Source organism: Elgaria multicarinata, chromosome 1 (assembly GCF_023053635.1).
Source record: "Elgaria multicarinata webbii isolate HBS135686 ecotype San Diego chromosome 1, rElgMul1.1.pri, whole genome shotgun sequence".
In the NCBI taxonomy this organism is placed as follows: domain Eukaryota; kingdom Metazoa; phylum Chordata; class Lepidosauria; order Squamata; family Anguidae; genus Elgaria; species Elgaria multicarinata.
The window spans coordinates 62,665,769-62,693,632 of NC_086171.1; the positions used below are offsets into that span (position 1 = coordinate 62,665,769).

At 40.2% G+C, this 27,864-nt stretch overlaps 1 protein-coding gene across 1 annotated transcript in view; it reads right to left on the reverse strand.

Moving 5' to 3' along the window:
- TRAK1 (trafficking kinesin protein 1) overlaps positions 1 to 27,864 on the reverse strand; it is a 138,292-nt gene that overhangs the window by 78,076 nt on the left and 32,352 nt on the right. The window contains exon 2 of the mRNA XM_063129212.1: positions 13,893 to 14,191. The gene's annotated coding sequence lies outside the window, so the exon portion shown is untranslated. The remainder of the gene's footprint in view (positions 1 to 13,892; positions 14,192 to 27,864) is intronic.

Below are 27,864 nucleotides of genomic sequence, written 5' to 3' on the forward strand. Positions count from 1 at the left end.
AATTTAGGTTTCTATTTTAGACATGCTACTAACGTATCAGAACAAGTAAGGGTGGGAAGAAAAAAGTTATTACAATGCAGAAATCAGATTTCTAGAGCTGCTGTATTGGTATGAGAACAAATCCTCAAACACACAGGAACAATTTGGCATGGGTGATTTCCCACAATATTAGTCCACTTGTTATGCAAAGTACAACTGGCATACCTACTAACTGCAACACAATCATGAAGGTGAGCGGTAGTTGATGCAGCTAGAGACTGTGTACAATGGGAGTAGATGTTCTTTCTTGAACATGAAAATGCTACTTCTCAAAAGCTACCACACAGATATGCCCTTCCAACAACAACCCTATTTCACTGTAATAACACAAAGGATGTTGACTGGGAGTAGACAATACTATGCAGAAGCAATTAACACATAGGTTAACTCTAATTGCATGTAGTATAAGTGAAGGCTTTTCACTTTTTTTCTTCCTGCCTCAAGAACATTAACAGAAGGATCCCTTCTGTCAAATTCAGAAGAAATCTAATTTACTACAGTTTCAGAGATTTTCCCTTCAAAATATTCAGTAATACTCATATATTCTCTCAGATAATTTTAAGTCTTCTTTCTATTTTTAGCTCAGAGTTAGCTTACTATATTTATTATATTTTATTCCACCATGATTCCTACAAGGAACACAGTAGAGTCCACGTGCTCTTCCATTCAACTACTTTATCCAAACAACCATCTGGTCCTAGTCCAACACTGGTTCACTAACAAAGAGTTAGGAACATTAAGAGCATTTGTCTAGGGCAGGGGTGGGCAAACTTATAGCCCTCCAGATGTTTTGGCCTATAACACCCATCAGCCATAGCCAATATTGCAAATGGTGAGGCACAGTGGGAGTTGTAGGCCAAAACATCTGGAAGGGTACAAGTCACCCACTTCTGTACTTAGGAATCTCACATTAGCAGTTATTTGAAGGGGGGGGTGAATTATTGCAGCAGACACAAATAGCATTAAGAATGCCTCAAAGCAGATCATTAAACTCCCTGGATTCTCAAGAGCTTGTGATTCATTACTGTACTTTGATTTCATAACTGCACCCTGGTTTCGCACCATATCATTGCTTGCTAGACTTTGAGCTGATTACATCTACCAGCTTTTAAAAACTTATTTTTAGCCCAATAAATTTGGCCAAATACCCTACTAAGGAAACCAAGTCACAGATTTGCTGAGCGTGGCAAAGACCTTTGCTGGTACTTACTACCATACATGTTCTTCATCCCTATAAAGCTCATTGAAGCTTTTGCCAGGTACAAGGCACACACGTACAGCACTTGGCTGTCACAAATCTCAACGAACGCTTTGGCTATTGAGAATGTTTTCTACTGCAAATCATATGGGCTCAAAACAGTGTTGTGCAGATAGTGGTTAAGTAAAGAAAAAATGGGAATTTTATTTTATGAAGTACCCTTTTTATTTTAATAATTCTGACTACTTAACAATAAAAAATAGAAATCATTATTACAAGGTTAACTAAATTAATTTCCAGCACCACGTTATTAAGATTTAGGCTGCAACCCTATACATACTTACCTGGAAGTAAGTCCGACGGATCTCACGAGACATGTTTTTGAGTAGGCATGCATAGGATTGCTCCATTAAAAGGTTTTAATAATATTTAGACCACAAGATTATTATTTTAATTCACAATATTGCTGAATATGTCCCATCTAACCATAACCGCCATTTCTTCCATTTATCTCTTGATACTCTTCTTTTTCAAAATTTGATACACCACTTATGCTATGAAAAACAAGTTTTACAGAGCCCATAATGCTTGCAAGATCTACCCTATCATTTCTTCTCTATTTTGCTACACTGTAAGAGCTAATAGAAATAAAAGTACAATGTGCAGTATAGACCACGGTACCTTCCAATATGTGATTATATGGTCCCTCAAGTTTCTATTATGGCCCTTTAAACTCTTCTGGGGGTTCTTGCCCAAAACCACTGTTTTCCACTTCTGTTTTTCTAAATCAGGCCACACTCATACTTTGCCATCTCTTTCCATGCCCCTTGAGCTGGTGGACAATCTTTCACAAAAACTTGCTCAAGTTCACTCAGCCGATGGGGGTGGGGGGTGCCTTTCTGAAGTTGTAAATCTGGGGAGGGAAGAGCCACTTCAAATCCAAAAGGAAAAGGGGATCTTCTTATCTTGAAGAAGTTCCTTCATTCTTCAGGTATTTTGAGATATGCTATTTCTTTCTTTGTTTTTCTTGACAGGGTCTGAAGCATGCATCTTTCAAAATATATTTAATAAACAGCTCTTTCTGTCTGCTTTGCCATCTGTAAATCTTCAACATTTTCAAAGAAAGTTTCCAAACTTGAATGACCACTGCAGCTTCTCTCATATAGGCTGGGAGTGGAAGCTTCATCACTTCTGTCAATTTAGGAGGGACCTGCTTTTCACCCAGAATTTGCCCCACTTCCACAACAATGAAGAAGTAGAAGGAGAAAGAAAAGAAAGGAAAGGAAAGAAAGCAAAGCAAAGACAGTTGCTAGAAATGGTGAAAATTCACCCAGTACCTGGGACCCTAGAGGGGCATTTCAGCACTGTAGACCTGCTTAATGGCTTTTGGAACTGCTTTTGAAAATGGACGATGGATATAAATGGTCAGAAATGAAATATTAGAAACAAGCTATTGACTCAGAGTATTGAACACTTGCTGATTTTGGATTTTGTGGCTATGAAGTTATTTCTCTGACTTCTGCAGCAGGGATTTGAGATGCCTCCTTCTTGTTTATTTGTCCTGCTTGTAAGGGAAGCTCTGCCAACAGCACCAGAACTGCCAGTAGAGATAGTTAAAATTCACTGTTTTCGTCTTTCTAACTGATAAGTGACCAAATGGTTACGAATTATTTGTTGCAACTTTTATTCCCCATTTATCTTAAACCCGTTTATACTTGATTTTCTCCAGCTATAAGTCTCCTGTGAGGAAAATATACCCTGCTATCATAAATTTGGGATTATAATTTTCCACGGTTTTTTTTTTAAAAAAATTCTCTTAAATTGCTCCATAAAGACTGTTAAACTGAAGGATACACATTTCACATGCTAACGTTCTTGTTCGTTAAACAGCTATTATTATATGAATAACAGACTGCGGAACTTTAATTTGCCTTATACATCAAGAGCCCTCAAATAGCTTCAAAACACACGCAGCTGCAGCCTTGAAATCAACCCACCCTTGTACCATTGAGTTACCAGGAAGGGCGTTGGGGGAAGAGGAGGGAATAGCAGCTTATCAGAAGAGCCTCAACAATTGCAGAATGCTTTAAACAAACTTCATACCCTCCCACTGAAAATCTAAATTTATTAATAGTGCTGTCTTAGGAGGGTGATCTAGTGCCATCTGCTGTTCAGTAGTCTTATTGCCACAAAATGCAAGTCCCCAAATAGCTCTTTGTAATAAAGTTGAATCTTAGATAATAAGGGCAGTCATAAATTAAAACCAATCGCTCAAGATATGCATTTGCAAAAAAGAACAGAAAAAGATGCAAATCAGCAAGCCAGCAAATCCATGGAAGCAAAGCCATACATTGCTCACTTTCCAAATGGGATTCTACAAAGTGCAATTTAAATTCCTGACATGTATAGTGGCAAGGTAGTGCTGGTCCAAGACATTTTGCTATTTATTTATTTATTTATTGCATTTCTATACCGCCCCATAGCCGGAGCTCTCTGGGAGATTCACAAAAATTAAAAACATTCAAAGTATAAAACAACAGTATAAAACCATAATATAAAATACAATATAAAAGCTCAACCAGATAAAAACAGCAGCAATGCAAAATTACAAATTTAAAACACCAGTTAAAATTTATTTATAGACTGTTAAAATGCTGGGAGAATAAAAAGGTCTTCACCTGGTGTCTAAAGGCATATAATGTAGGTGCCAAGCTACTTGAGGCAAAGTCTAAATGCACCTACACCTGCTTTAAAAGGTCTTGTCGGATCATTCAGACTGCTAATCCAATTCTGGCCTTCATCTATCTTCCCTGCCTCCATTTGTTCCTTCATCAGGAATCCTATGCATACGTACATGGGAGTAAGTGCCACTGAACTCAGTGCAACTACTTCTGAGTAGAAGTAACACAGGATTGCTACTTTCCCTCTCACACACAAATGTGTTTATACCAACTTTGGTGGGGGTGGGAGAGAATGCCTAAGAATTGAGGCAGGGAAGAAAAATGGAAGTAAGAAAGGAGAAATACTAGAACAGGGTGAGTAACTTATGGCCCTTCAGATGTTTCGTACTACAACTCCCATGATTCCTCACCATTGCTATGCTGGCTAAGGCTGATGGGAGCTATAGGCCAAAACTTCTGGGGACCACTAATTGGCCAGCCCTGAATTAAAGAAAGGAGAAATACTAAAAGCAAGGTGGTAAGGGGGAGAGAGAGATAAGGAAACTGATAAGAAAAATAGGAACAAGGAGGAAAATGAAGAAACTAAACTGGAAGAAAACAATGGTAACATTCAAAAATTAGGAAAGTCCCTGTAGAAAAAGCAGAGCAAAAAAATGGGAAGGGGAGGCACAAAAGTAGCCAGAATCCTGCTGACAAAGGCAACTCCCTGCTGCTACCAGACTCTTCTTGAAAGCTGCAGCCTGCACAGGGGGCAGCAATAAGCTGGAGAGAACGGAATGGCACAGGGCAGGAAGTAATGTACAGACGAGGTTTGAATTAACACACTGCTGCTTGTCATGGATTATTTAACCCATGCCAATCTGCAGCACCTGACAAGTTGTATATGCAACATCCCATTTGGGGGTTGCATGTCGTGTGAACCCTGCGTGCAAGGGTTAAGAAACTCTCGCATAACCCTCAAGCAGACTATTGTGTTCTGTAAGGGCCGTTTAACCCTCACATAACCCATGCTCACCAGCTTCACATGGCACAGCAACCCCTAAGTGGAGGTTGCATGTTCAAAATGGTGGCCCCACACACACTGCACGTGCCATAGCCCCACCGTAGGTGAAATAACCCACAGTGGGCTGACATATCATACAAACATCCCCACTGTCGCTGATCCCACAACATGCTGCCTGAGCAAACTAACTCATAACACAACCTGGTTCTGCTACCTTCTGGAGGGCAGGGGCTCAAGCTGCTGAATTCTCCATTGTTGAGTTGCCTATCACTGAGCTAACCTGTATCACTCTATTCTGGGACCTTGAATACCTTGATATTCCATCCACTGTCACAATGTACTTCATGATGCAGAACCTAAGAGGAAGCCATTAAAGTTTCATTTCTTTGACCCATAAAAGCAAGGGTAGGCAACCTGATGCTCTCCAGATGTTTTGGACTACAATTCAATCAATCCCTGACCTTTGGCCATGCTGGCTGGGGCTGGTAAGAGTCTAAAACTCCTGGAGGACACCCAGTTGTCTACCCCGAGACTAGACAGTGTCTTCTCATCTGCAAGAGGATACTGTCCTTAGTGATATGTAATAAAAAGTAGCCCTCGCAACTTGGCATGGATTTGCATTTTGACAGGGCTTGCATTTTAAGTGTTAAACAATTTAAGACAACAACCCAAATGACTTTTAGACAGGAGAAGGCAACTGAAGAAAAATGTGGGAAGTTACTTTGAGATCAAGCAAGATAGGCCTTCTTTTCCTAGGATCTCTGAACCATCAAAAGCTGCCTATTGTCCTTATCATTTGGAAGGAGGGAATCTTGTCACCTGCCAGGAAAGAATGCTATTGATCGAACAAGCAAGTTGACAAGTGAGAAGGGCTATCAGCTCAGTGAGGGAGCAGAGAAAAGACATTACATGTATCATCAGGCTGGCTGCTTTACTAAAAGGCTGCTGTGTGTAGCTCATTTAGGAAAATTAAAAATAGTAGTAAGCATTCTAAAAAATCTTGCAGGAAATATGCTGCACTTTAATCTTGAGATATAAGTTCCTTTACATAATTCTTTATGCACACACAAATACTCTAAATCAAGAACTTTCCACAATGTATAAAGTGACCTTAACTTCCAGGGATGAGTGGGGCTCGTTACAGTAAAGTTTAAAAAATGCACATCCACAAAGGAAAAGAAAGAGAGGTCTTGAACACGATTCTTCTGCTGTAGGAACAAGACTCTTCATATATTCCCCATCTGCTGGAAAAACAAATTGCAACACCACTAAGACTAAAGGCTTTTGTTACCCAGCTGTGCTTTTGCAACCTACACTGTCCAGACGGATGGCGGAGATGCTGAAAAAGCAAAGAGACTATTCATAAAAGGCAAAGAACAGTACTGTAACAATAAATTTGTTGTTCGGTTACAATCCTAACCCAACACTTAAAACTGAATTGCAAAACAATACAATGGAAGCTGTATAAAAAGATTAAAAACCAATCTCAGGAGTTCTCAGGGAAGCTTAATGATGAAATAAAATAAAGAAATAGTCCTTCAGTGAAAGTTAAACTTTTGAGGATAAGGAAGAGCCCTGTGGCACCATAAAGACCAAAGGATTTATTGGGATCAGCTTTCGCAGACCAAAAAACATATGCAACTATATTTAAAAGCACTATTTTGTTTCTAACAAGGGTTTTTTGTTTCTAACATGGCTGTCCCTCTGGAATTTGTCACCTTTCAAGGATGTCAAAGAGAAATGTGCACTATGCTGGATTCTGTTTAGAAGGGGGGGAGCAAGACTTGCACTTCCTGATTTTATATGGATTTGGGGCTGTGAGTGTGCCAGGACATCATGGCTGGAATTTCTATTAGAAGTGGACAATCCCACTGAGGACTAATGAACACTAGGTGGTGCTATACTTTCATCTCTCACTTAATTATGTTAAGGTGAGGAGCAGAGCTTCCAAAAGAAACCAAGAAGGTAATACAGAAGAAGGCATACAAAAGCCAAAATAGCAGATAACCTTGTCATTTCATTGCCTAGATAAGGCAAGTTTAGTCCATTTGTTACTGCTCACCAGTTGTATCAAAATCATTAAGAAATCAATCATTTCAGGTTTCATTCCCCTTTCCACTGAAAGCTTGATGGAAAATCCATACTTCTCTCACAATGAATGGAAACCCCTACGTAGCAGACTACTTTTCCTTAGGGAAAATAACTTTCCAGTCACTCACATTCAGTTGAACCTAAACAGGTTACTTTTGTTTGCTACCAAAAAAATCCAGAAACCCCAGTAAGAGTAATGCTTTCATGTAAACCATTTTCAGAACAGTGTTTGCAACCTCTCTCTTACGGATCTTGCTGTCCAATGAAGAGCCATGCAAGGGGCAATAATATTAATTTAAATAATAATAATTGGATTCCTCTCCTACAGTAGGCTGTTTCTTCTATGCTAGTGATGCTCTACTGATATGAGAACCCTCAACTTCCACTTGCTTGGTATAATGGCTATTTCATCTATATATACACCTTCTTTTTAATGCAGAGAGTAATCTCCTTTTGGAAATTGTAATGCAACTATAAAGCAGCCTTTAGCCGCTTCTCAATATCCAAGTGCTTTGCAATATAACCATCCATTCCAGGTTGCTGGGAAGAAAAAGCTTTTAAGAGCTTTGCAATGCTAATTGCCTGACTGGCTGTTCTCATCAGCAATGAGGGAGTTTATATGTTACTACTGACAGCCTTTACATGCCTCCCCCAAACCATTCATTTCAAAGAATATGTGTGAGGCAAGCCCCCCCCCCCACCAATGATGCCCTCTTACTTACATGATTTCTCTCCCCCTCAAAAAAGGAAGGAGAAATAGCATAAATCAGAGTTCTGTATGATTGGACATCAGCATGGAACCCCTAACACACCTGTTCTTTGAAATACATGGTGGAGCAGGGAATATCATATAAACCTTGACTTGATTCCATGAACTATGATTGGGCAGTGTCCATACCCAGAAAAGTCAGTAAGGCTTGCATTTTTAATAAAACAAGCAATGGAAGTCATTCTATGATAGATTCCAATCTAACTGTGCAAAAGCCACAGTGGCACAGTGATTAGAGTGTTGGACTGGGACTCAGGAGGCCCTGGTACTAGTCCCCACTCAACCATGAAGCTGACTGGGTGACTTTGAGCCAGTCACTGACTATCAGCAAAACCTAGCTCACAAGGTTATTGTGAGGATAAAACGGAGATGAGGAGGAGGATTATGTAAACTGCCTTGGGTTCTTTGCAGGAAAAAGTGGGATATAAATATCATAAACAAACAACAGCTGTTTGTAATCCACCCAGAGAACATTAGTTGTTGGGCAGATTAGAAATGTAACAGATAAATAAGTCATCCGCAGTGTAATCCTGTACATGTCTACCCAGAAGTAAGCCCTGCTGAGTTCAGTGGGGTTTATGTCTAGGTAAGTGGGTATGGTATTGCAGCCTCTACCCAAATTTGTGCCAGAACTAAGTTATCCCATAATAGTTTAGAGCAATTGTTCAAAATTAGTATTTTATCTCCTCTCCTTATCTTCTCTTTAGTCTAAGTCTCCCTTCTGCTTTATTTCGATTTACTTCCTCCACTCCACTCCAGCTGATTTCAACAATAAAGAGATGACATAAGAAGACCTGTGCTTGATCAGACCAAAGGTCTATTCACTCAAGCATCTTGTTTCTCACTGGAGCCACCCAGATGCCTATGGACATGACAACAATAGCCCTCTGCTGCTGTCATTCCCCAGCAACTGATATTCAGATCCATGTAAATGTGTAGTTTCATATTTAACTAGAATGTGTGTATAGATTTGTATGAAAGAAGATCTACGTATGTGTTCTGTCTTGTGAAAATCATCACTTCAATCAGCTGTTTCTGCAGAGAAGGCCACTGTACCTGAATTCTGTGCACGGCTGACACAAAAACCTGTAGTAAGCTAAGAATATCTGGTCCAAAGCTCCATACTCAATGTAAACTGTTTTTAAAGTAATTATGTTTGTATGTGTGCAATTTTTGAATTTATAGGCACTTTAAATTCACAATTTAAATAAGTCCCTTTCCCAAGTCAACTTTAACTGGCAAAGGAAATTGATGGATATCCCATCCATTTCATGAGACCTACATGAACATAAGCAGTTAAAGTTGCAATCCTATGCATGTTTAGACAGAAAAAAGGCCTACAGCTCATAGTATGGCCCAGCAAGCCATGATGACTGGGGCATGCTGGGAGTTGTAGGCTTTTTTTTCTGTCTGAACATGCACAGGATTGCGCCCTAAGTTGCAATGTACAATGTACAAATTATTGCTAAATATTATTGTCATACATATTTGTTTTTAAAAGGAGAAGTTGGCCTACAGAATTATCTGGAGTAGGAGAAGGAAGCAGCAGCAGGAATGGTGTCGATTCCTCAATTGTCATTTTAATTATTATACATTAATATTTTATTTATTTTTTTATTTATTTATTGTATACCGCCCCATAGCCAAAGCTCTCTGGGCAGTTCACATTAGATAAAACACTTAAAAACAATATACAAAAATTAAAAACCACAAAAACATGCAAATTGCACATACACTATAACGACTTTAAAAATGATGAGCCAAAAAACAAAACCAGGCTCATTACATATTGCTAAATGTATGGGAAAAGAGAAAAGTCTTGAGCTAGTGCCGAAAAGATTACAATGTCGGCACCAAGCAGGCCTCGTCAAGGAGATTGTTCCACAGTTGGGGGGGCCACCACAAAGAAGGCCCTATCTCTTATTGCCACCCTCTGAGCTTCCCTCAGAGTAGGCACCTAGAGGAGGATCTTGGATGCTGAGCACAGTGTATGGGTAGGTTCATGTCGGGAAAGGCGTTCTGTCAGGTATTGTGATCCCAAGCCGTGTAAGGCTTTATAGGTTAAAACCAGCACCTTGAAATGGGCTCGAAAACATACAGGCAGCCAATGCAAGTGGGCCAGAGTGGGTCTTATATGCTCGAACCTTCTGGTCCCTGTTATCAATCTGGCCACTGCATTTTGCACAAGCTGCAACTTCCAAAACATCTTCAAAGGCAGCCCCACATAGAGTGTATTGCAGTAATCTAATTTGGAGGTTACCAGAGCATAGACAACTGAAGCCAGGTTATCCTTGTCCAGATAGGGGAGTAGCTGAGCCACCAACCGAAGTTGGTAGAAGGCATTCCGTGCCACTAAGGCCACCTGGGCCTCAAGCAACAGAGATGGTTCTAGGAGAGCCCCCAAGCTACGAACTTGCTCCTGCAGGAGGAGTGCAACCCCATCCAATATCATGAGGTCACTATCGCTAAACTCAGACCAAGGAATATGACTGGTAAGTAGACAAAGACCTACAATTATTGAGAGGAGGAACACCATGACAGAAATAAAATAAGTGCCCAAATCTTGGAGGATGATGTGAAGCAGCACTGAGTAGCAAACATGCTGTGCTTCAAACTCTTCGCTTTCCATCTTTTCTAGCCTCTTATGTTTTTTTGTGTTGTCTTTCATTGAAACCATTAGTAATTGATGGTTACTATGCCCCTCACTGATACAGGGTGCCAAACGGTTGTGGGAATTAGTAGCAATTGAAGCTCAGCAAAGGCGAGACTCAGTGGCTCCAGAAAAGCTTTTCTAAAGGATTAGGACTTGGAAAGAGACTTGACAAAAAGGCAGCAACAATAAAGAGCTGGAGAACATGATGGACATGTACTGAGCAGAATGGCAGTAGTCCATCCTATCTACCCCTGCTATAATCTGAGCGGTACAGTCAAGCAACAGGTTACATCATGTGGAGCTGCTGATTATGCAAAGCAGCCTTTCATTTGGGAAAGAGGTGAAGAACATTAGAATAAGAGATTTGACATTGATTTCAAGACTCAAAGGAGCCAGTCTCAAAACTGAAAAGGTAAGGACACGGGACAGGAAGGGGAGAGAAAAATGTGTTTAGTAGAAGCATCTAGAAATGGTTAAACAAGGAATAATAGTAAAGAGGGAAAGCCAGAAATAAGCAGAGTTGCAGTAGATCGGGAGAAATAAAATATGTTGTGTGTGTGCAAGGATTTTTGCAGTAGGTACAAAAAGTGGAATCTTGCAGATTTGGCAGAAGAAGCAATTCTGATATGACAGTTTCGTAGACATGAGGAAAGTTTGAAAAGAAATCCAAGAGAACCACGAGCCAAAGAAGTTGATCAGATTTCAGCTACTTAACAGCAGTTTTGTGCAGAACATCACAACAGTTGGCCCAATATATCCTTCCTTGCTCCGTCTCTCCCATTCTGCATCATCATTCAGTAAGGAAACAGCATTGCATACCTAAACTTCCATTCAAGGGTTCACTACGGGATGTCATGAAAGAACAAAGTGTATAAAGGAATGTATGTGTTCGGCTTATTAGAGGATGAAAGAAGAAAGAGACTTATATTTCCTTCTATGGAACACTATCAAGAGATCATTTGTCATGAGCTGAGCTGCTCTGGCATGCAAACAGAAAGAGGATATTAAGTTAAATTCTTCCTGACCTCAGGGGAATACTTAAAAAGAGGAGTCATAAGCACAATTTTGCTGCAACATGCCCAGAGCGGATGTAATTTCTTAAGAAAAGCAAGGTCACTTCCTCCATGTTTGTGTGAGGTCCTCTGCTTACCTGCAATGTTTTTTTAAAAAGTAAAACAATTATGCTTATATAAGTACAGGGTTCTTTAGAACACACACAATCCTAAAACTCTATGCACTTAGGACCCACACTGAATATTAAGTTCCAAACTTTTCTGGGAAGACACTGGCTGCCCTTTCAATGGCTTGACCAACAGGAGTGGGAAATATGTGGCCCTCCAGATGTCCATGGGAGTTGCAGTCCAACAACATCTGGAGGGCCACACGTTCCCTGTCCCTGCTTTAAAGGGACAAGGCCATAACTATGATGTAGACCATGCATCACAAGTACAGAAAAATACTTCTCCTCTCCTCCCAATGAGCCTCATGTGGCTCAGTGTGGTAAAGCAGCAGTTTCTGCAGCAGAAACTCTCCCCACGGCCTGAGTTCGATCCCAGCGGAAGCTGGTTTCAGGCAGCCGGCTCGGGTCGACTCAGCCTTCCATCCTCCCGAGGTCGGTAAAATGAGTACCCAGTTAGCTGGGGGAAGGTAATAACGGCCGGGGAAGGCAACAGCAAACCACTGCGCTATAAGGCCTGCCAAGAAAACGTCAGTGAAAGCTGGCATCCCTCCAAGAGTCAGTAATGACTCAGTGCTTGCACGAGAGGTTCCTTTCCTTTCCTTCTCCTCCCAATACCTCCTCTCCTCAATGCTGTCTACTTGGAAAGCACAGAAAGCCCTTTTGCCTTCCAACCCAACCTAAGGTAAGAGATTACCTTAGGGAGTTAAACAAATAATGACTTTAACCAACCCAACCATGAAGCTGGGATAACCTAAATGTGTGGTCTTTCCTATTTCACTGTTTACAGCAGAAAGACAGAGCACAGAAGGTATGGCATTTGAGAAGTGTGAAATTGCATCCAAAGCCAAAGATAGAACAGGTGTACAGGAATGCGTACTGTCAGACAGCAAGGAGGTCCAAGCCTAATTCCCACAAATCCTGCATGGCATCTCATCACACTGTTACATAGCCAAAAGCAGGGCCTGTCACAAGCTCAAAGCACAGAGTCTCACCCTCCTGGTCACATGATCTGCCCCAGAGGGCAAAGTTAACCCATCCCTAAAATGAGTCAGTTTCTGCTAAAATGCCAGGTTTTTATTACTTTAGCTGCAGATAACCATTTGCTAAAGAGATATTATTCTAGTCTTTCTCACAGAAATCACTGCTGCAAAGAAACCAAACGTTTACTCATGTCATGCATTGGTCAAAGTTATATTGGAGAAAAACATGAAACAGAACTATTTCCCTAAAACAAATATTTTTGGCTAGTTAAAGAATGGAAAATTCCGTCAATAAATCCTCAAGTTAATATGTAATCATGCTGGTCAGCAGAAAGCATCACATACATTTCTTACTCAAGAATATGCCAACCAATCAACACTGTATGCTAATCATTGTTCTCAAAGAGTATTGTTTCCTACAATGGTGGATGTTTGCTTCACTTTCCTATTCTCTGGATTAAGTTCTCTTAATGAAGTTGACCAAACTTTACTTATACCAGCCTTCCCCAAATCACCCTCCACATGATTTGAACAACAACTCCCATAAGCCCTGATCATTGGCGATACTGTGGTTGGGGCTTCTGGGAGTTGCAGTCCAAAACATCTGGAGGGCACCAGGTTGCCTACCCCGATCTAGGGTCTCTGTGCCTGTCTGCATGTAATTTCTTTCATAAGGAGGGAATCTGGTGCAGTAATGGCAGCCCTAAATCCAAGACCATAAGCAAATGAGCATTTTATACACAGATTAGTAACAATTAGGAACGTTGAGGAAATCTACAACAGAAACAAACAAGTTCGGATTTCTATGAATCTGTTCCATGGATTCCGCAGCAGACTGGATTTTTCCAAGTTGCAGATTCTACAGACTTGCAAGCCTTTTTTTAAAAAAAAACTTCCCAGCATTTTATGCAAATTTAGTCATAAAAATAGGGAAGATAAAAAAACACCAGCTGAAAATGTGCATTTTCCCCATAGACTAAACCAAGAAAATACACATTTGCAAGGGGGGGGGCGTGTTTACATACTTGTGCAAGTGCATATCTGTGCAAATGCTAATTTGTGCAAATTTGGGAAATTGAAAAAATCCTATTCTGTCAATAAGCGGACAACGGAACAAAAGGCACTTGACAATCTGCGAAATGCAGACAGAATGGATTTTACAAATTCCTTACATCTCTAGTAACAATTATGTATAATTCTACCTTTACAAAATGCAGTACAGCCAGTTGTTAGCTTCCTGTGTGGGGCAGGTTATCACCACCATGAAAATAGATAGAATAGTTCAAGTTATGGCCTACCGGTAATGGTGCCGGCATCTCTGTACTCCCTGTAGTCTGACACCTCATTTTCCACGGCTTCACTTACATAGTGCTCTTCATGAATGCCTGCATTACAGGCTAGGACTGCATGGTTGGTTGTCTCAGGAGAGGGCACAGTGGCAGCCAAAGTGCAGTCGTTCAAAGCTGTGGCGGCCAGCTTGGCAGGTTTCACAGGGAAGTGCCAACTGCCATCAGGGGGGCCAGCACTGGAGACTGGGTCTGGCAGAGGTAGAAAATGCAGGCGTGTCTCTTTTCCGTCGTTGGCTTCCTTGAAAGATCTGGAATACATACACCAAAAGAAAAAAAGCAGTATGGTTTAATTCAGGCAATCCCAACAGAGTTAATCAAAATAGACATCTTAAATAGTTTGTTCTTTTCTAGCAATCCAAAGACACGTTTTTCAAATGACCCAGGCAGCTGTCAGACACAGCATATAATGATTAGTATTTAATTCTGAGATGTATTTTAACATCTGCGTTTGAACACAAAGTTAGAGGGGAAGTCGCCAATTTCTAACAAATATGAACAGGAAAATCCAAAAGGCAGCCTCAGAAATATGAATATTACACATGATAGCAGCTTATAGCTGGCTACCTCAATGTTATTCAGCTGAAGTGGGCCCAGATACAACTGTCACAATCCGTATCACCCAACTATCCAGGATTCATTTCAAGAGTAACATACATCTATATTTTTAAAGACTAAAAATCATGTTGACTGAAGAAAAGGAGAGACCAGAATTGTCACCAATGTGAATTAAGTTTAAAGCATGGAAATGACTTGCAGGTTAAACCAGTTATTGTTTCAAAGTACAATCATTAACCTCCTAAGACACACAGAACTCTATGGAGTGATCTATTAGGATGATGAGTGGTACCTGTATCAGATAATATCACATCCTGGGTGATCAGAAAGATTTTAAAGAAACTGACTCACATGTGGCCAGTTTACTCATGTAAATTTGTTGCTGTTCATTGCTATTTTGAAAAATTCAATTAAAAAAGAAAGGGAAAACACACACCCAATCATTTCAATAATGTCCATCCTAAAGGCATACCTGTTTTCTAAGAGATACTTCAAGCAATTGAGGTTAGTCAAAAGCTTCCCTGTTAGCTTCTCCAACTTTGTTTCATCAGCAACCCCATATAGAGCTAGATGAGTTGAGAAGATGATTGTTTTGTGCAGTAAGAACAAGACTCGGAGCGCCAGCTTTCAATGATTATCACTTAAAGACTATGTAAATAGATTTCTACTGTGGGTAACATTTCACATGCTCTAAGATCTGTCTTCGCTATGTCATGTCCTTAAATAGAATTAATTCATCTCACAGCATGACCAAATGACTCTACTTTTGGGCATTCAGAGTGCTATTTCAATCTTTTTGATCGAAACCACAGTCCGGACATGCTTCCGCCCACAGATCCCTGATGGTTTATACACCTAAGTTGTGTGCACGTTTTCTCACTATGAGAAATTGTTTTGGAGATAAAGCACGCACAAACACCTTATCCTGGAACACTGCCTGTTCTCCCACGTGCATAACTGGAGCAAATGGATCTTCACACGTCCTGTGGGTTTGTGGTTGTTTGGTTGCGCAAAATCAATGAAAAGCAACTCCAGTCCTCATCAAAGGCACCCTGGAAATCCATTGACCAGATTTCCATGCCTCTCTGATGGGTCCTGATCCATTACTGGTGAATTACAGCTCTTCTATAATAACCACCACAAAACCTATATATGCCTGCCCAAGATTTGAGATCTGTTGGAGAAGCCCTTCTCTGTGTCCCATGTGGGACGTGGGAGAGGGCTTTCTCTGTTGTGGCACCCCGGCTGTGGAATCCCCTCCCCTTGAAGGCCCGACTGGCGCCGACACTGGCTTCATTTCAGCACCAAGTTTAAACACAGCTTTTTATCAAAGCCTTCAAGGGCTAAATTCCCCATGGTTACACATAGTTTTAATTGATTTTAATTGTTTTACTGCTTTTAAAAAAATTCTAACGATGTTAATCTGTTAATGTTTAAATACATTTTTAGCTGTATAAATTATTTATGTTTATATTGTTCTGATTTTATCTCATATCCAAATGATAATAGGGCAGGATACAAATGTTTAAATAAATTAATTAAATAATAGGACGCAAAACAGGGAAATAAACAATAACAAAAACTGGACACAGCTGCATTTACAGAAAATGAATGTATAGCATGACCTGTTGTGCATACACAAAACCACAAAATAAGACCTCTAAACAGGCAATTAGCTAGGTAAACCACAGTCTGTGAACCATAATGGTGGCATTTGGGGAAGGGAGAGGGGTGGAGTTCAGTCACAGATCACTAATGATATCAAGGATGCTATCCGATGTATTTATTTATTTCATTTTTAGACTGCCCAATAACCAAAATCCCCTTCACTTTGAGAACTGGGGCATGATGACAATTGACATAAATTGTTTTGAGTATATTGATTAGTGTTTCTTCCCTTTTGTAAAAAACGAGAGAGAGAGAGAGAGAGAGAGAGAGAGAGAGAGAAAGAAAATTTACAATTTAAGAAGCTAGTTTTGTCTTACAGGGCAATCATCATGGTAGCATTTTAAATAATACTTACTAGCGAAGGACAGAGTTTGAAACACCATGAAGAGCAGATTGGATTTATTTTACTTGAAACATCTGCCTAAACCCAGCACACCATTACTGGAAGAAATTGTAGTGTTAGCAGAGCTTTAGATGCTAGTGGACCATTTTGTAAACCTAATATCTGTAAACTGTCGCACAAATGGAACTCTACGTGTATTCTCCCCTGGTGCATGCCTTAGAACTTGGCTTCCAGTAGTGTAACATCATTTGCACTAGCAGAATGATATAGTTGGATACAACCAATGATATCCTGACTTCAAAAATGAACTATGAAACCTCATTTTAAAAAAATCTTGTGTACTGCAGCACTTTATCCAAACTGTGCATCAATTTAGTTACATCTTAAACAAATGTTGCTTAAGAATCACAACTTCAAGGAGTTTGAGAATCACAATTTCAAAGAGTTATAGTTCTGCAATATTCCTGAGAATAGTCACTACTTTAAACCTGGTACTTTCCAGACGTTTTTGACTGCAACTCTCATAAGCTGCGGCCAGCATAGCCAATGGCCAAGGATTATGGGAGCTGTAGTCCAGAACATTTGGAGGGCACCAGGCTGCCTACCCCTGTTTTAAACCAATACCTTTTTTTTATAAAGCTAATTAAGCTGAAGACTCTCAACACAATGTGTGAAGGACATTGATGTAATGGATTTAAATCAATCCTGACCCTTCTTTCCTCCCGAGTAGAAATCGATACCATGCTGGCAAACTCTTTGTCTCTAGTTTAAGCTCCCAATTGACTGTGTGGTTTCCCCCTCCAGTGAATAAATGATGCCAATTACAAGTCTATTTCAGACACAGAGAGTGTCCAAAATTTTATGCTGGAATAGAAGAAGAAGCAGGTAGGCCTTTGCTATGGGAAATATCAAGCCAGTTCAAAACTGGAACATTCCAAGTACTCTTTCCTTAATTAGAAAACCTAGCCTAATTTCCACCCCACCCCAATTCTAGACAGGCTGCATGCAAGTGCTGAGTGCACTTAAAACAAAAGTGGTCAGCAACAGTAGTCCAGCGAACCTTCACCACAACATTCTGAAATGGTGGAAGCATTTGAATTTTTAAAATGTAGGCATTTATATGAAGTACTTACGTGCCACTTTTCAGGGTAAAGCCATTCCAAGGTAGCTTACATAACCTTTTCACTAATAGCAGAATAATTTAGCTTCATATATAAAGCAGGCACATTATGCTTCCAAATGATTTACAGTACAATCCACTTGCAATGTTTCCAGTCCAGGCCTCCAATAACCTCTCTTTTGCCCATCCGCCTCTGATACACTCTGACATGCCTATTCACCAGTTATTCCCTGCCCTTATACCAGCCTTGTTGAACTATATGTGTTAGAATGCAACTCCCATCGTTCCCCAGCCAGCGTAACCTATAGCCAGGGCTCCACCTCTCTTCCTCATGTTCCTGTTGTTAGTACTGTTAACCTGAACAATCTTCACTTCAAACAGCATATCTGATATTGAAACAAATGTATTGAAAAGCAAGAACTGTCTGATACATGTGTGTGTTGGATTCAAATTGCAGCCGAGAACTACGAACCCTCCTGCAAGAAGGCAGAAGTGGTGACCTTGCTCAACATTGCTTTAAAATGATAGCACAACTGCAAAGACCCTTGAGTCACACTTCACAGAAAGTTAGTAATAGGCCTTTAGACTTGCCAGCAACTTTGTAATAGTGTGGCTGGTTGGGGTCAAGAGGAGAAAATACAGACCAGAACACAATATTGTGTGTGAGCACTCCGGTATCAGTCCTCACTGCACACCCAGAATTGATAAAGAATATTCTCAATGGCTTTTATTTAGTATAGTTCTTCCCCAATCCTTGCAACTCCTTGCAGTAAGTGCTAGGCGAGACTATAAATAGCTCCTCCTTGTGCAAGGTTCATATTATATTAAGCAGGCCACTGTTAGTGACTTCCCTCTTTTGCTGTGCCAAATGCACTTCCCATTTCAAAATCCCGGACACCTTCAAGAAATGCGAAAGCTTGAAGCCATTAAATGGCAGTTTCTGCAGCAGAAACTCTCCCCACGGCCTGAGTTCGATCCCAGCGGAAGCTGGTTTCAGGCAGCCGGCTCGGGTCGACTCAGCCTTCCATCCTCCCGAGGTCGGTAAAATGAGTACCCAGTTAGCTGGGGGAAAGGTAATAACGGCCGGGGAAGGCAACGGCAAACCACCCCGCTATAAGGCCTGCCAAGAAAACGTCAGCTAAAGCTGGCGTTCCTCCAAGAGTCAGTAATGACTCAGTGCTTGCACGTGAGGTTCCTTTCCTTTCCTATGTTCTACAAGAAGCATATCCAATTGATTCAGTGAGCCAAAGAAAAAGATATGCAGCAGGGGAAAAATGCAATGTTACAGCTATAGTGAGTGGAACAAAATCAGGCATAAGATGGTGGGTTCTTCTGACAAGAGGGCAGCCAATCATTGCTCATCTACTGTAAGCTAAAAGTGAACTTCCCAATGATTGCCCACACTTCAGGGGGTCTAGCAGTTTTGGGGTATCTGCATTTTCTAACATTCTGTCCACACAGTGAGCACAATATGGTCAAGTGGGCAGTGTAGGCCCTTCACCTTTCTCAACCTGTCATAATCGCCACACACCCCTGATATTTTGATGTGGGCGCTTCTCAGTACTTAGCTCAAACCAGACTTGTGTAATCCTGTAACAGGGCAAGTGGACTGCAGCCTTAGTTCTGGTCCCAGACCTTTTCTGGTCAGTTTCACAACACAGTTAAGAAACTCAAATTCACCCCTTGATTTTTCTAGGCAACTTTCACAACCAGAGCTGGGGACCTTGCTTGGTTGATTTTTCTAGTCAATTTCAGAAATGCTTGGCAAGTAATACTGAAGAAGGGCATCCCCAACACATCATCCACTTTCCCCAGGGACAATTCCTCCAACTGTGCCTCAATCATGCATTTTTCTGTTCAAACCTGCTGAAAAGGTGCACTGCTGTCTTACTCATCCTCACAGATTTTTTTGCACTTAGAAAAAAGAAGATGAATGCAGCAGTGGGGAAAACACAGACTGATTACAAATCAATCATGGACCCTCTACAAAATTATGTGAATGAGCCTGAGAGATTGCACAATGAAAGCCTCATCTGAAAGCATCCACAGCGCTCAACATCTAAGGTCCTCCTCCGAGTGCCTACTCAGAGGGAAGCTCGGAGGATGGCAACAAGGGAGAGGGCCTTTTCGGTGGTGGTCCCCCGACTGTGGAATGATCTCCCTGATGAGGCTCACCTGGCGCCAACACTGTTACCTTTCAGGCACCAGGTCAAGACTTTTCTCTTCTCCCAAGCATTTAACAGCATTTAACAATGCTAAGTTTGTTTTCTAACGGCCCCCAGAACTGTTGTTTTTTAAATGGATACTGATGTTTTTATACTGTTGTTTTTATGTTTCTGATGGTTTTTAAATTTTGTATACTTTTTAATGCTTACTGTTTTAACTTTTGTGAACTGCTCAGAGAGCTTCGGCTGTGGGGCGGTATATAAATGTAATAAATAAATAAATAAATAAATAAATTATAAGATACAACCACAGCAATACTCAAGTCAAACTTGAGTATGAGTGACTTGAGCAATACTCAAGTCACTCATACTTCAAGGAATGAGAAATAAACTTTACTCTATGTATGCATTTCACCAACAATACGTTAGGATAGTTATATCGATTTTTTTCTGAAAGCACAGAGTGAGAGAAGGAAACTGAACAATGATGAGAGCATAAAAATACGAGAGAGAGAGAGAGAGACAGAGAGAAGGAAACTGGGAGTCATGCAGTCAGGGTCAGAAAAGGAAGAACTGCAGGAGGACCGCTCCTAAGAAGTCACAATAGCACCAAGCCTCAATAATCTGTAATTGATGCATAATAAAAGAAGTCTTACTACAAAGAAAATGCCATAGTTACAGTACCTGGGGCTTCAAAAGTTTTCAGTGCCCTGGTTTGCACATAATGCTAAACTATAGTTTCTTTAACCCATGGTTTGTTGCTCTACCCAGAGTTTGTCTGGCTGACAACTGAACAAATGGTGGTATGTTTGTTTTTCAGTCCCTGGGTTGTTTGTTTCCCTCCTCCTTTGCCAATTCCTTCCCTGTACCCCACTGTAGTCTTGTCATGTAAAACAGCTGGGCTTTCTTACCACTCTTGCCCACTGCCTCTGTAGCCTGGTGAAACAACCCATGAACATCCCATGGTTCACACTAACAATAATCCATGGTTTAAACAACTCAAGAGTTCACTATCCTACAACAAACCATGGGTTCTTTTTCAGGGTTGTTTGTGGTTAACAAACCATGTATTAAAATGACCACACTCGCACATTGCAACAACCCAGAAACAAACAATCCATACATTGAGTTATGTATGACTCAGACCAATATGTACCATATGTTCACTGTTCATACTTTCATCGGTAGAAAAGATACCCAATATGAGAGCTTATTTAACTGAAAGAAAGATGCGCAAAAAAGCTGAGTTTTAAGAGCAAAACTATGTGATAAATTAAAGAATTTTGCTTTAAAGAAGTCTATAGTAAGTGGATATGAGGTGCAGCTTTAAATAGAAAATAGCTAAATGTCAGTATGAAAATCTTTCTGAATTAGAATATCACTATGTATTATGCTCGTGTTATTGTACTGGAGCTCACCATTCCTAAAGTACCAAAAATATTCATTTCAAGCATAATTCTTGAATTGCAACAAAGCATAGTTTGTATGCAAGATCTGATTCTTAGAAATGTGTTATACCATGACTAATCAACCAAGCACATTTGTCACTGGCTACTCTTATATATTAAGCATTTCTGAAATGGCAAAAATATCCTGGGCACAGGTGTGCGTTTGGCTTTTAAGACATAAAGAGATCATGCTCCATTGTGTATGTTCTACTAAACTCTTTAAGGATTGATACTTCAAACATAATGGAAAGGTAGACCTATATTAATGAACTCCTGCAAAGGTCAAGTGATCAAATTTAGAGATGGTGCCTTCAGACCGAGTGTCTGGCTTGATACATAATTTAAAGCACCAGCTGTCAAATTTTGGCTTGCCTTTATATCCATTTTGTCTCACACAAGCTCTCATGTTCTCTCTGCAAGGATTTGTACAGTAGGGAAAGGGTCACTTCCATTCAAAAAATCCAGCCATTTTTTTGGTCAGGGTGAGATGCTGATAGTTGGGAATTGTGCCGTTATAACTAAATTACTCAACTCTGTAAGAGAGAAAAGGAAAAATTACTAGTCTCCTACTATGTGTGGGATATGAATTGCCCAGCTGAGTATAATTTTTTGGAGACATACATTGGTTTGGTTCAGACATTAAGACTTCAAACCGTGGTTCATGTTCAAGATATGCAAGTAAACAATTGTCCATGCAGTTTCCTTTTCCCCCATCTTCCCTGACAATTCCTGAATTCCATCCCAAAACAGTGAGTTTAGCTCAAACCGGTCTTATATTATCCTCTACTACCTACATTATAGTAAATATAATAAGAGGCTAATAAGGTAGATTAACCCTGAGTGTCATAATTAAAAGTTTATGGCCATCAAGTCATGGTCCTATCATGTGTGTTGACTATAATTCTTTCTAATACACAGCACAGTGCAAAAATTATTTACATCCACCTCCTACCATTTCTTTTTAAGTGGTGTAACTGACAGATTTCAGAACAGTAATTGGGTTCTTTCCCACTGTAGTTTATTTTCATGCTCCATTCAAGCCTTTCAAAAGTAGCTTCACAGCTCAGCAAAATAACAACTAGGCCCTGAAATGCAAAGGATTCCAATTACATAGCACACTCAGACCTAGAGGAGTTCCAAAGTAAATAACCTGAACTATACTACTCAGGTGTCCCAAACTGACAGCTATTTTAAGGGTCTATTTGGGTTCCAAATTATCCTCCACGAATCCAGGATTCCAGAGGGAGATTGTGCGGATGGACTGCTGTGATTTTTTAAAAATGTTTTTGTTCTTTGTTGAGGTTTTCAATGGGAAGACTATCCAGGTTATGCACAGGCATGTGCAGCCTCAATAGGTCTGCTGTTGGCTTTTTTTTATTAGTAGCAGCACTTGTGCCCCATTAGGAGGAAGGATGGAAGTGAAAAAGAATCATTGAATTTCCCCAGGGCCCACAGAAACTTCATGTGGCATGCCAGCAGCTAGATAGTTAAAGAAAAAAACGCTACCCACTTTGTCTCATAGAACCCTCCCCCCCACACACACACACGTCCCACCCTAAACTTTGCTGTGTTTAAGGGAGAAACCTTGGAGCACTGGGAAGTTCCCTGAACATTTCTTTTCTTTTTAACCCCTGAAATAGCCATTAAGGCTGCAGTCCTAAATCTTGCTTATACCAGGCCCTATTCTAACGGGGCTGCTGGTGGTGACAGCGCACCATGACAGGGGTGAGGAATTCTAGTGCTTCACATAGACCTCTTCAGCTCCAGATGAGCAGGGAGGATCTAACTCCTTGCCCTCTAACTCTCTTCCTGCAAAGTCCAGCTATAATTCAAGCAATCACCACCTGAATGTTTGAGTAACCTATTTATTTTGAATTTAATGATTCAGAGGAAGGGTAAATGTTGAGTAGGAGTAACTGACGGAAGAAGGGGAATTGGGGATTGATTAGGATCTAGTTGGGGAATTAATTATGGGTGGAAATAACTGGAGGGGAATATCTGGGTGACCTGGAATGGGGTGCAAAGCAATTGAAGAATGTAATTGGGGTGATTTATTATTATTATTGTTAATATTATTATTATTAATATTTATTTATATAGCACCATCAATTTTCATGGTGCTGTACAGAACAGATTTGGTAGGAAAATAATTCGCTTGTCTTTCGTGAATTTTTGAAGTCTAATAATTTTTAAAATGTGCATCTATATGTGTAAATTAACTCATGAAAACTTGTGTTCTCTTTTGCAGTGGTGCTTATCTTTCTTTTAAAGGGGAGGGCAATGCATAAGTCTGAACCCTTCAGATGGGAAAAATGCAGTAGATTTCTGTGCTGAACTAGTGCTCTGTAGTTCCTCAGGCTTCAGATTGCTCAAATCAAAAACTGAAAGTGAAAATCTTCTGACATGCATTATCAAAGGCTGGAGCCCTTTTGTAATCTGTTTTTATAACAGATCCTCAGCCTGCCCAACTAGGATGGACTGGTGCTAGTAGAAATTCTGAAAACCGGGTAGTTGCCAACTAGGTTCTTTGAACTTCTGCTCTATAAGTCTTGAGTCTGCTCTCCTTCCTGCATTCTAGATCTAATCTTTCAATCACCGGCTCATTTAGTGTACTCTCAATGTCTACATGCACATGTGATAAACTGTCACTTGAGGCTGCCTGCACTCATCCATAACAGGCAAAACGTCAGTGTGGATTAGTTACCTTAAAAACTATCATCATCCCCTGTATTTGAAAGGATTTTAATGTATGCTAAGCCATTTGGAATGGATATTCAGCCTCCTGCACATTAAGAATCATCTCTTAAGAACACCAGTCTTGTGGGAAGTAGCTCTGTGTACTAACCTCCTGTGCCACCCCATTAAATTTGGTAGAGTAAAAAAAAGAACTTAAATTGCAAATTTTGGCAGCAAGGCGGGGGGGGGGGGGGCGCTGCACAGAACTCCAGGGACGCCGTGTTGCCCAGCCCTGATCTAGGTCCAGGACAGTTATTGCTGAATTTAGAATAACTGGACTTCTCTTTGTACAATGATCCTGAAGGTTTGTAATGTTTTCATTTGCTTTTTAAACAGCTGAGAGCTGTCTCTACTTTTCTAAATAGCCTAAATACCTGCATCTAAGTTATTTGGAAATAGGATAATTTCACTTACAAATGAAATCAAACTCTTTTGTTCCGTCTGCATTGGCTGCCTTACTGCTCAAGCACTGCCAGGGCCATGTCCTTTGGTGCCTCTAGGGAAGGAAGTAGACTCCAACCCAGCTAACGCTAAAAATAGCCCGTTTGCTATAAAGGCATGAACATTATCAGCAAAAAGCAGTCCTATCAACTTGGTTGCAACCCAGCAGTCCAGCAGTACATGGGTTGGGGAGGGAGGATGACAAGATATCTCTAATTTCAGGGAATGTAGAAAGAAGTATAAATGGGTGCTATATGCCATAGCATAAGGAAAAGAAGGGTTGTTAGAATTAATTAAATAATCAACTATGACAAAAAATAAACAGTTCTAAGTAGAAGCAAGTGAGGGGTTTGCTTAGATTTTGGAAAGCATGAGTATTTTATAACAGTAGCAACCTAGAAATGCCCAGGCAAGAAAATAAAAAATTCCAAAGCAACTGTTCACACATCACTAGACTAAATTCCTATCTGGGACTCTGCACTATACTCCTATGGGTTGTCAGTCATCTTTGGCTACTTCAGCACTGTACAGCTGTCATTTGGTAGACTTTCATTACGTACACGTCTATTTTGTACATCATATTTCACCATAGTTGTGCATTTTGCCAGGACTGTACCATTTCAAGTTATACTGGGCATGTTCGAACCACCCCAGGAAATACCTCCCTGCACACAGAAAAATGTTTAAAAAAAAGTGGGGGGCTAATTTGTATGTGGGTGCATTCAAATTCTGCTTGTTGTATGAACTGGCTCAGAGTGTCTTTACATTAAACAAAAAAAAATCCTGTAGTTGCAAAGCTAACAAATCCGGTATGGCAGGTGTGGGGAATGTGTGGACTTCTAGATGTTGTGGGACTGCAACTCCCATCATCCCTAGCCAGCATAGCCAATAGTGAGGGATAATGAGAGTTGTAGGTTAAAACATTTGGAGAGCCATCCATTCCCCATCATGGATGTATTGCCTAGGAAACAGAATCTTTTTAAAAAATAAATGCTTCAATTGACTATGAATATATAAAGATACAACAAAGTTCTTCATGAAGTCTAGCAAACAATTTAACATTTGATGTATGGAAATAGAGGCTTGCCCCCTACTTTTCCCTTACTGTGGATCAATGCAATGCCATGCTGCCCAATTTCCTAATGCTGGCTTGGGCAGTCTTTCTCACTCCCTTTAGGTCCCTTAATCCATTTCATTTGTGAACCATTTTTGAAGCTAATAATGGCTGGCACTGGGCCTGTTCAGACAGCATGCTAAGCCACGGTTAGGGCACAAACCTTTTTGCAGTAACTGGTTAGTGAGCATGGTTAAACTGTGGTTATGTAGCCACCATGGTTAGGAATGGGTCACATGACATGCTAAGTCATAATGTTTAGCTCCAAATGCTTAACCACTGTGGCTTTGTGTGTTGTCTGAACAGGGTCATTTTGTCTCCACCTGTGTAACTATTTCAAACAAAATGTGCAAGTCTACTTCTACCCATGGATGCAAGCCTAGTTAGCTAAAATGTCAATGAAGACATAACATTACCCATGGTTATCTCCACGGGTGGGAGACAGAAGCTCCTGCCATCAGACAGGAGGAATCTGATCTCCTGATCTCCTAACTATGGTCAGAAGATGGAGGCCAGAGCTGGTATTCTGCTGCCCAGTGGAGGAGAGAGGGCAACATGGAGAGATTTCTTCTTTGTCTGCTGATGTAGGAAAACTTTTCTTACATCATGAACATTATAAAAATTGTTCTCTGCTCAAAAAGCATTCAGTTAATAAGTAGAAATTTTAAGGTATCTTTGGACACAGACAGCTCAGCTCTGTGGGGATTTTTTTTAAAAGAGAGATCACATGAGAGGGAATTCAGAACAACTGAATAATAATACTTCCTGCTCTATCTCACAGGGAAAAAATATGCTTTGAAGTGCAAACAAGGAAACTTTTATATCTGATGCATCACCTCTGATTCAACAAGTAAGGAACAAATGTTGCCAACTCATCCAGAGGCTGGTGGTGAAATAAATATTTCCGGCGGCATGGAGGGAGAAGTGAAGGATGTATTTTCCTATTTTGCTCATGTGTTTGTGATGTCAATATTCCCTTCTGAATTATCTTGAATTCAACAGTTCTCCTAATTATAATTACTCTCACTCACTACCATAATAAGCTTTAGCCCTGCTTGTGCTGCTACTGCATGATCAATTCAAATGCTCAATTGGTGCCACTTAAAAAAAGTTAATATTCATTTAGAAAGCCTTGTCCTGCTTTTTAAAAGATTTGATAGAAAGGTAAAAAGGTGATGACATATTGCTTTGTCTAACAGCATTACTAGGCAAATGTTTATGTAATTTTGAACTTTTAAAATATGTATCTAGAAATTTCTACCCCACCCTTCTAGTGCCTATGTCAGCCTTCCGCTACTTGTTGCACTCCAGATGTTTTGGACTACAATTCCCATCGGCCCCAGTCAGCATGCCCAATAGTCAGGAATAATGGAAGTTGTATCTAAAACACTGGGAGGGAACCACTGTAGGGGAAGGCTGCCCTAAGTGGTACTAAGGGAAGCGGAGAACAGTTTAAAATCACAATACTATATAAAACTATATATTCAGTGGAAGTGCAATGGAAGCAGAGACCACAGATAAGACACAGCCTTTGAAGAAAACATGCCTGCTAGAATAAAAGGGTCTTCACCAAACAGCCATGGAGGGGGCTACCAGTGACTCATGGGGCGGGGCATTTCACAAGGTGCCGCCACAAAAACGTATAGAGAGAATCAACAGTCTTTATCCGAGATATGAACAGAGTAATAAAAAACCTTCTCTGGAACGGCAGGTGAAAGTTATATGGATGTATCATTCTCACCCAGACCCCCATTTTAAATCCATGACCAATAATTTTTTAGTATAATCAAACTCTTCAAATGGATTAACTTAGAAATGCAATTGGGTGTGTGTGTGTGTTACCATATCATCTGCTACCAGAAGGTCAGAACTAATGTGCAATTTAAAATCCAGAAGGAAAAAAAGTGCTGTTCAGAGTACCCTGACAGCCTTCCAATTTATTTTTTCCCATGACACTTCTGTTAGAGGGCAAGTCACATTAGAAACATGTTGAACTTTCCTCTGGTGCTATGCTAATAGCAATTCCAGAAATACACTCAAATGTTCTTGACCCATGTTCACAATTACTGTGTTGTCACACAGTATATAGGATTTTAATTTTAGTGTATTTTTGTTTCCTACCTTCCTAAATGGACCCTGAAAGCCTGGTTTAGATGTAATAAATGAAAAACTTTTATTTATTTATTTATTTATTTTTATCTAATGTCTTTATATTTCTCTGTTCTGGGCAGGACATCCCTTCAAGGTGGTTTGCAAAATTATTTGTAAGAAGCTCAGTTACAATGATAAAATACCTGATATAAAAATACCATCAATAAAATAGCAGTAATC